Here is an 8874-nt window from a genome sequence, read left to right as displayed (position 1 = left end):
CATTTTACTATTAATTTATTATTAATGATTAATACTTTACATGCTTTACATGCATACATACATACATGATCTAATTTAATCTTTCTTACAATCATGAATCTAGGTATTCTGATGCCCATTTCACAGATGAGAAAACTAAAGTGATTTTTCAGGTCACCTGGCCAATAAGTGTTAAAACCATCTTGAACCTGGGGTTTTATGAGCTCTAATCCAGCACTCTATTCATTTTAACATGGCTGTCTCTTGGTAACAATATTGTTTCCCAAGCTGGTGAGTATATAGAATGCTAGCATTAGAAACAGAAGACCTGAATGAGAATCCCACCTTATTAGCTGTGTGAGCAAGTAATTTAACTTCTCTCAGCTTCAATTTTCTCAACTGCAAGATGGGCATAATCATAACAGCACCTGCCTCCCAGGATTATTGTGAGGATCACCCTGCCTTAGATGTTTACTAATTCTGTGATCTTGGAAAACTCACTTGGTAATTCTTAGTCTCAGTTTCCTCATCTGTAAAATTAGGATAATAATAGCACCTCGTTCCCAGGGTTCTTGTAAAGATCAAACAAGAGAGAGAACCTATGTAAAGTGCTTTGTAAATCTCAAAGCACTAAATAAATACTATTTATTATTATGATATGACATATTATTATGACATAAACTAAAACACGATCTGTGTCTGACATATACTGGCTATGTCACAACGGGCAAATCATTCAACTTCTCAATATCCTAGAATTCTTTCTAAGACCATAAATTATAGACAGATGCTGATCTATCTCAAGGGAGGAACTTTTTACGATAAATCACTGTTGTAGTATCTTTTCCCTCACTCCCTATTCTAGCCATGAAGATAATAATCCCTCCCTGCCTCGAATTCTTATATGCAACAGTTGCAGTCATGTGTATGAAACAGTTGCAGTATGAAATGGTTCTGAAACTCTAAAGGTCTCTAAAAATGACTTTGCTGTTTAAATGTAAGGAGTGATCTGTTGTCTGGGAATGTAAAAAGGGTTCAGGGTAACTGACACTTTTAAAGCTAACAGAAGAGTGATGGAGGCACAATGATTGGGGAGAATGGAAGGGAACACGCCTAGGGCAAGGAAGAGAAGGGGGGGGGCCATTTGGAAAGGAGAATAAAGTCCTTAGTGTTTCTCTTTAGACATTGAGTAATAGCTCACATCTCTGTAAGACCTTAAAGGTTTCCAGGCGCCTTTCCTCAATTCTGTGAGATGGTTGGTGCAAACCTTGGTATCCTTATTTGATGCTAGGAGGGATGGCCATTTTTTTTTCTCCTCAATGCATGGCAGTGCTAGAGAGTGAGTGGCTTCCCTACCATCCATCCCCCTGTTCTGGATGGCATGGGAAACAGCTTTGAGTAATTTGAAATTTACATTAGTTACTGATGTTTTTTGTCTGGATGTTTTAAAAAAATTTTTTTGTTGATCTTCTGGATTCATGGGAAATACTGATATAGACAAAGCCCTTTGACCTTTAGAAGCTGGAGGAGAGGGTACATTAGACTGTAATTTTACTTGGAAATAACCTGGCATCAGCAATGAAGGGCAAAGGGAGGATGAAAAGGGATATGGTGTGCTTCCAATTACCAGGCAAAGTTTTTCATGAGATCAGGGGGCTGGAGGAACCATAGTACCAAAGAAAAGTCTATGTGGAGTGGTCCAGTCTCAGTACTATGCTAGAGAACTCCTGTGGCACTGAGAGATCTATGACAGAAGAGGGGCTTTCCTCCAGAAGGGGGGAGTGCATTCTTAGAGCTTTGTAGAGTTGCAGTGGGTACCATGTGTTGAGGAATGAGAGGAGAAATGCCATGTGGAAGGCCAAGATAATGCCTGATGTGTGTGACTACAGTGGGATTGTCCACATCTCTGGGATAAGAAATTGTGTGTGGTGTGTGTGTGTGTGTGTGTGTGTGTGTGTGTGTGTGTGTGTGAGAGAGAGAGAGAGAGAGAGAGAGAGAGAGAGAGAGAGAGAGAGAGAGAGAGAGAGACTAACAAAGACAATGACAGAAAGACACAGACAGAAAGAGACACGAGAGAGACAGAAAGGATGGGGGATAGGGAGATGGAGGGAGAAAGGAAAGAAAGATTTCTAGTTGCCTATTTTTCCTTTGCTATTACTCTTTAAATAGCATACCTCGATGATATTTCCAAGTTCCCATTTCCCTAGACAAAATCGTCCTTCTTTCTCTTCCTTGCCCTAGGCATGTTCCCTTCCATTTTCTCCAGTCATTGCACCTTCATTACTTTTCTCTGCCCTTCAAATGTGAAAGGGATTTCTCCACCAGCAGGCTGTGTCCAGATTATTCTGAGTCCTTTTTGTATCCGGAGACAACATATCACTTTCTTACATTTAAATAGCAAAGATATAATCACACACACACACACACACACACACACACACACACACACACACACACAGAGAGAGAGAGAGAGAAAGAGTCAGAGAGACAGAGATAGAAAGACAGAGACAGACAGACACACAGAGAAAGGTAGGGAGAGACAAGACAAACAAAAATAGGCAAAAAGATTGTAAGCTCCGAAAAGAGCTCTGTAATTTTTTTTAACTTTGTAAAATCTGTCCTTGCAAGGGACACTGATGACAACATTAGGATACATCATATAGTGAATCTTCTAAATTTTTTTGGTGATAAGTAATGGGCCAGTCATCCAAATGAAAAAGAAAAAACACCCAGGAAAATCAGGAAAAGTGAGTGAGAATTACAAGGAGTCTGACTCAGACTTGGTGTCAAGAAAAACTTCCTAATAAGCAGAGCCATCCATAAGTGGAACAAATTATTTCAGATGATAATAATAATAGTGTTTAGCTAGCATTTGTATATACTGCTTTGAGATTTGTAAAACACTACATGTGCTATTCCATTTGATCCTCCCAATAGTCCTGGGAAGTAGGTGCTATTATTATTCTCATTTTGTAGATGAGGAAAGTCAAGCTGAGAATGATTATGTGATTTGCCCAGGGTCACACATGTTTGAGGCAGAGTTTAAAGTTAACTGCTTCAGACTCCAACACTGGCCATTGTGGATTCCTCCTCAATGGGGTCTTTCAGTGACGTTTGGGTTTCAGGGATATTATAGTGGGGTTTTTCCCTTTCAGTTATGAGTTAAACAATGTTGCCACTGAATTATTTCTCTAAAATTCTATGATTCTTTGCTTAATCAGTCTCAGAGCAATATAGGCATAGATCAGCATTTCTAGGGGAATTCTAGGGGAATGGGGCTTGGAAATATAGAATATGATATTTATGGTGTAATAGCAAAGAGATGATTTAAAAAACCTAGAAATCAAGAAAGTTGGATTTTTGTCTAGTCACTACCACCAAATATCTGTGTGACTTTGAACAAGTCACTAAATTTAGTTTCTTCATTTGTAGATGAGAAGGTAGGAGGATATAGTCTCTAAAGTGCTTTCCAGGTCTAATATTCTCTGAGTCTGTGATCTGCACAGAATGAGCCTGAGGGATAGTGGTGTGAATGATCCATTCCACAGATGAATTAATCATTTATTGCCAAAGGCAGAACCTTAAATTGAAACACTAATGTTCAGGATATTGCAAGTTTCTAGTCTCATAGGAAAGTTTTCATCATGGATTTCTGATGGAACATTTTATCTTTTCATTTATCTTATGGAGATAATACTCTCCACAGTGTCAGTTCTTCATGAAAGCAATTTATAGAGTCTTTTCTTCCTTCTCTAAGAAATTGTTATTTTCCCTTATTCTGCTTATAGTTGTCTTCCAAGTTTCCTGGGAATAGCTAGGAGAGGAATAGGTGATACAGAAGCAGTGCAATCTGGGAAGCTGGCCACCATCTTTCCTTAATATTCTCTGCAGTATTTTGCGGTAACTGAAATTCCTACTTTGGGGATTCAATTTATTCCCACGAAGTTGGAGACAATTTAACCTTAGCCTCCTGTTAAGGTACATATATGTTATATAAAAGGAGGACCACAATAATGCACAAACCTGATTTAATTAATTAGATAGCAGCTATATCCAGTACTATGGGGTATTAGTCCTGGAAAAGGACTTAGAATGCACGAGTTGAGTTGAAGGGCTTGAGTTCAAATTCGCACTTTTTCTATTAAATTATATGACCATATGAGTAAGTTATTAATTTCTGGGAATCAAGTTTCTCATCTATATAAAACAGAATTTAGGTTAGAAGGTCTCTCTCAGCTCTAAATCCTGTGATGTTATAAATATGAGAAAAGAAAGATGAAATGACCATCTCATTCTCCCCAAGTTAGGGTGGAGCTTTGGATAGGGATGAGGATCTGACCCTTGTTCTTGTGCCTTTCCCCTAAATCCCATGGAAGGAGTGAATCACAGAATCATATAACTTCAGGGTTAGAAGGAGTTCAGAATAGAACAGTTCAATCCATGCCTTCTACATCATCGTTAATGGTTGATTGATTATCCACCTTTGCTTGAAGAGGGGGAACCTGCTTCAGTGAGGGGGAACCTGCTATCATCCTGCATGGGGTTGATCTGGAGCAGTTTCCTGATAAATTTGATGAGTGTGAAGGATAGTGGGCCTTTGTTTAGGACTTTGATTTAACTTTTTTTATTAAAACTTTTTATTTTTCAAAACATATGCATGGATAATTCTTCAAAATTAGCCCTTGCAAAAATTATCTATTTTGTGATCAATAATGATCTCTAGTTCATCTTTGGTCACAAATTCCTTCCTTCTCCACAGATCTGAGAGATAAACTATCCTATGTTCTTCTAATTTGCTTATACTATCTCTCTTTATGTCTAAATCATGAACCCATTTCGACCTTATCTTGGTATATGGTGTTAGGTATGGGTCAATGCCTAGTTTCTGCCATACTAGTTTCCAATTTTCCCAGTAGTTTTTGTTGAATAGTCAATTATTATCTCAAAAGCTGGGGTCTTTGGGTTTGATTTAACTTCTTATTGAGATCTATAACTCATAGGGTTGGAAGAGACGTTAGAAGCTATCCAGCCCAACTCTTTCACTTCAAAGAAGGGTAAACTGAGGCATAGAGTGATTAAAGGACCAGTCCAAAGTCACCAAGTGATAGAAGTGGGCTTTAAACCCACATTCTCTGGATCTAAATCCAGGGCTCATTTGCTCTATACCATGCCTCCCCTTAGTGCCGCTTGGACGATGGGTTTCAGTGATTGTGGATAGCTCAGACATTAACTCAGATTCTTGTAGGATGGACACTTGCTGGAGAAGTCACACTTTAATATTAGACTTAAAAATATACTGGCCTTTTTGTTTTTTTAAATATCCTTTTCTAAGAAGAGATCAGAGATCCAATAATTCAAAATGGAATTTGGTCCTTAGAGGGCACCTAATTACTGGCACAATACCATAGGCTGATTATCTCTTCTCCTTGGCATTAGAAAAGCAGTTTTAGAGATGGCTGCGAAACTAGAGAAGAAAATCATGTTAAGGGCAGAAGAGAAAATCTAGATTTTACCTTCTATTATTTTGAACTATTTAAAGATTGTAGTTCCAAAGGAAATTGCCTGTTCAGCAACAGGTCTCCACCTCCCCTGGCCAAATTTTTGTTGTTGTTGTTTACGATCTGAAGCCTTCAGGGAGGTATTATAAAGCTATAAGTTTGTATTGGTTTTGGAAGGGGAGGTAAAGGTAGGATTTATTGGAATATTAAGTGGAGGCAGCCAGTCTAGAAACCCCTAGAATGCTTTCCTTTCAGAGGAAGTCTAAACCACACAGTGACAAGTCTGGATCCCTCTATGAGTCTCTTTAGTAAAAGAACCATTCACTAAAGTATTAAAGAATTGCCTCCTTAGAAATCCCCTTTGTTTTTCTCCCAAAGGGTGGAGATACAAAAATGAAAGGCTTTAGGACCCTGAAAGAAAGTGGGACTCACCAGAGAGGAAGATGAATTATATTCATTGTCTATGGGCTAATTTATTTTTCCTTATTACATTTCATCTCATTAAATTTGCCCAATGTTTGAGCCTCTTACAATAATTTTGGACACTGTTTGTCATACACTATGTTAGCTATAACTCTTGGATTCATGTCATTTGAAAATTTAATAAGCAAGTCGTCTATGACTTCATTCAAGTCATTGATGAAAATGTGAAATAACAAGGATCTAAAAAAAATCTCTAGGGAACTCAAATAGGGACTTACCTTCAAGGCTCTGGAATCCTATAGAGTCATCTCTGAGCTCTGAAATATAGACTTTTGAAATTTAGTGGGCATATTAGACAAAGTTTAATTTTCCTCTTCTCAATCATACATTTAAAATAGAGTGGTTATTTCTCTCTTATCTCTTCTTAATTTCCATATTAAGTTCCAGTTTCCTCATGATTCTCTTTTGCATAAAATTTCCACTTGTCACTTCTCTTTCTCATCTCTTGAAGAAAAAAAAAACTGCCATCAAGACAAACTAAAACTTTATGAGCTGCTCTCTTTTTGGCAATCAATCAATCAACCAACCAGATTTTATTAAATCTCTACTATGAGATAAGTACTGTGATAGATTTATAGTATATAATAGATATGACATAGTTCTTGACTTAGGAAAGTGAATTTTGATAGGGGATTTGGAGAGGAAAATAAATGCCTGAGCAGAGAGGTATGGGAAATTGAAATAGAGAACTTTATGGGATCCCTAGATTATTGGAGGGGGTGAGAGTTAGTAGGAGAAAGAAAGGAAGAGGAGTTCTTGAAGATAAACACTTTATTTCATAATTTTATCTAAAGGATGCTGCAATCCACAGTCATGGGTCAAGAATGATTGACCTCTGTCTTTCCCTATCATCACAGGGAAATCAACATTTCCCCTACTGAGACCCAGCTGTTAGACAGTTTCCCTTAATGGCAAGGCAAGTGGTCTCTGAGGAAATTGAGATCAGAACATCAGCTTCCCAGGGAATTTGCTTTATTTGGAGTATCTTAGGGACTAAAACTGAGCCTGGACCAACATCATCAGACTGATTTGGAGTTAAGCAGAATGACTGAGGAGTGTGCTCTGAGTGGTGGCCTGTATATGGCTTACATTGTGAGAATTTTTGTTTAGTTTTCTCAGTGGAGACTGGTCCCTTCCTGGCCCCTTCCTGAAATCAGTAGAGGGGCCAATCTGAGAGATGGGTCTACAGAGACACCTTCATACTAACATTCTAAATTAGAACCAGGGAGTCTACTCAAGCCTCACCTTATTTGTTGTCCCAGTGACTGGTTATTATCACCTACCATACTAGTCTATATAAACCAGAAATGGAGTTTTTTCCTTTATATACTATATGCTAATCTCTAATTTAATTCATCCCTATTCCTGCTGCTGTTGCTAAGTATTCCAGAACATAGTGTGCTGAGCATAGAGTTGAAAAGACTCATCTTCTTGGTTCAAATCTAGTTTTAGACATTTAGTTACTGTGTGACTCTGGGTAAGGCATTTAACTCTATTTGCCTCAGTTTCTTTATATATAAAATGAGCTGGAGAAGGAAATGGCAAACCACTGCAATATCTTTTCTAAGAAAACCCCAAATGTAGTTCCAACTGAAGTGACTCAACAAGAATATCATTCCCAGTCTCCTTTGCTCATTTCTTCAGCCATATCCTATGATTTTAAAAAATTATTGATAGCTTTTCTTTTTATATCAACAAAGTGCAAGCTCTAAAGTTAGAGAACCTGGGTTCAAATCCCACCTCTGACAGGATGGATTTAGTCCTAAGGAGATAAATATTTTATCTGGTTACTCTTTATATTCCTGTATATGTAAGTGGGAACCATTATAAAGTCTAAGTTATTTTTTATTGATAGCTAATTTTTATTCTTGATCAGGAAAACCAACTATTTCTCTAATATTTGAAGCCCCCCAAATATTCTGTGAGCAGTGAGCAGTCTTTAATCTTTGTGTAGAACAGAATAATCCATGACTCAGGAACCTCTTTAGTCTGTAATTCAATTCTGAAGCTCATCAACATTTGTTAGCCTGTATAGCCATCTCAACAGAAACATGGAATCCAATTAGGGGCTGAGATTGCATCAGCTGTCATAGATCATTGTTCATCTGGCACCATCTGGCCTTCCTTGAAGCTATCAGAGTCCAGCATTGGTCAGGCAGGCAGGCAAGCAGACAGACCCAAGAGTGACCTTCAGTTTTGATTCTCCCCTTTTCTCTAAATCTAAGCAATAGGTAAGTTTTGAGCACTTATAAATAGATATGTATATTCAAAAAATGATAATAGTAATTAGCATTTATATAACAACTTAAGGTTTTCAAAGTTCTTGATAAATATTATCTCAATTTATCCTCACAACCCCAGGAGGTAGATTCTATTATTATCCCCATTTTACAAATGAGAAAACGAAGGCAGAAGTGGTTAAGTGACATTTCCAGAGTCATGCATTTAAGTATTTGAGACTACATCAGGTCTTCCTGAGTCCTGGTTCTAGTGCTTTAGTCATTGCACCATTCAGGGGATATTGAACTGACTTCACTTTATATGAGATGGTTGCTTTAACATTGACTAATGATATTTCACAATAACACAAATTTGTCAGTGAAACAACACAGTGTGGTGGCTAACACTGACTTGTGGCTTGCCTTTTGGCAAGATATCCAGTCTCTGAATCCATTTTCTCATCAATAAAATGCAAAGGTGATGATTACCATTTTTCTCTCCCAGGATGGTGGTGAATTTAAATGAGGTAAGAGATGGTTGAGTATAAACTGTTATAAGTGATGAAGTAAATAGAAATCAGTCCTAGTTACCTTGGAAAGCTTCCAGAGCCAAAAACACCATAAAATCATGTATTCAGAGGTTTCAGAATGCCAGTGAGCCCCTTTCACTTGTACTGAGCTGTCCGAAGAGTTTC

This window comes from Antechinus flavipes, chromosome 2 (genome assembly GCF_016432865.1).
Source record: "Antechinus flavipes isolate AdamAnt ecotype Samford, QLD, Australia chromosome 2, AdamAnt_v2, whole genome shotgun sequence".
In the NCBI taxonomy this organism is placed as follows: Eukaryota; Metazoa; Chordata; class Mammalia; order Dasyuromorphia; family Dasyuridae; genus Antechinus; species Antechinus flavipes.
This window is presented reverse-complemented; position numbering follows the sequence as displayed.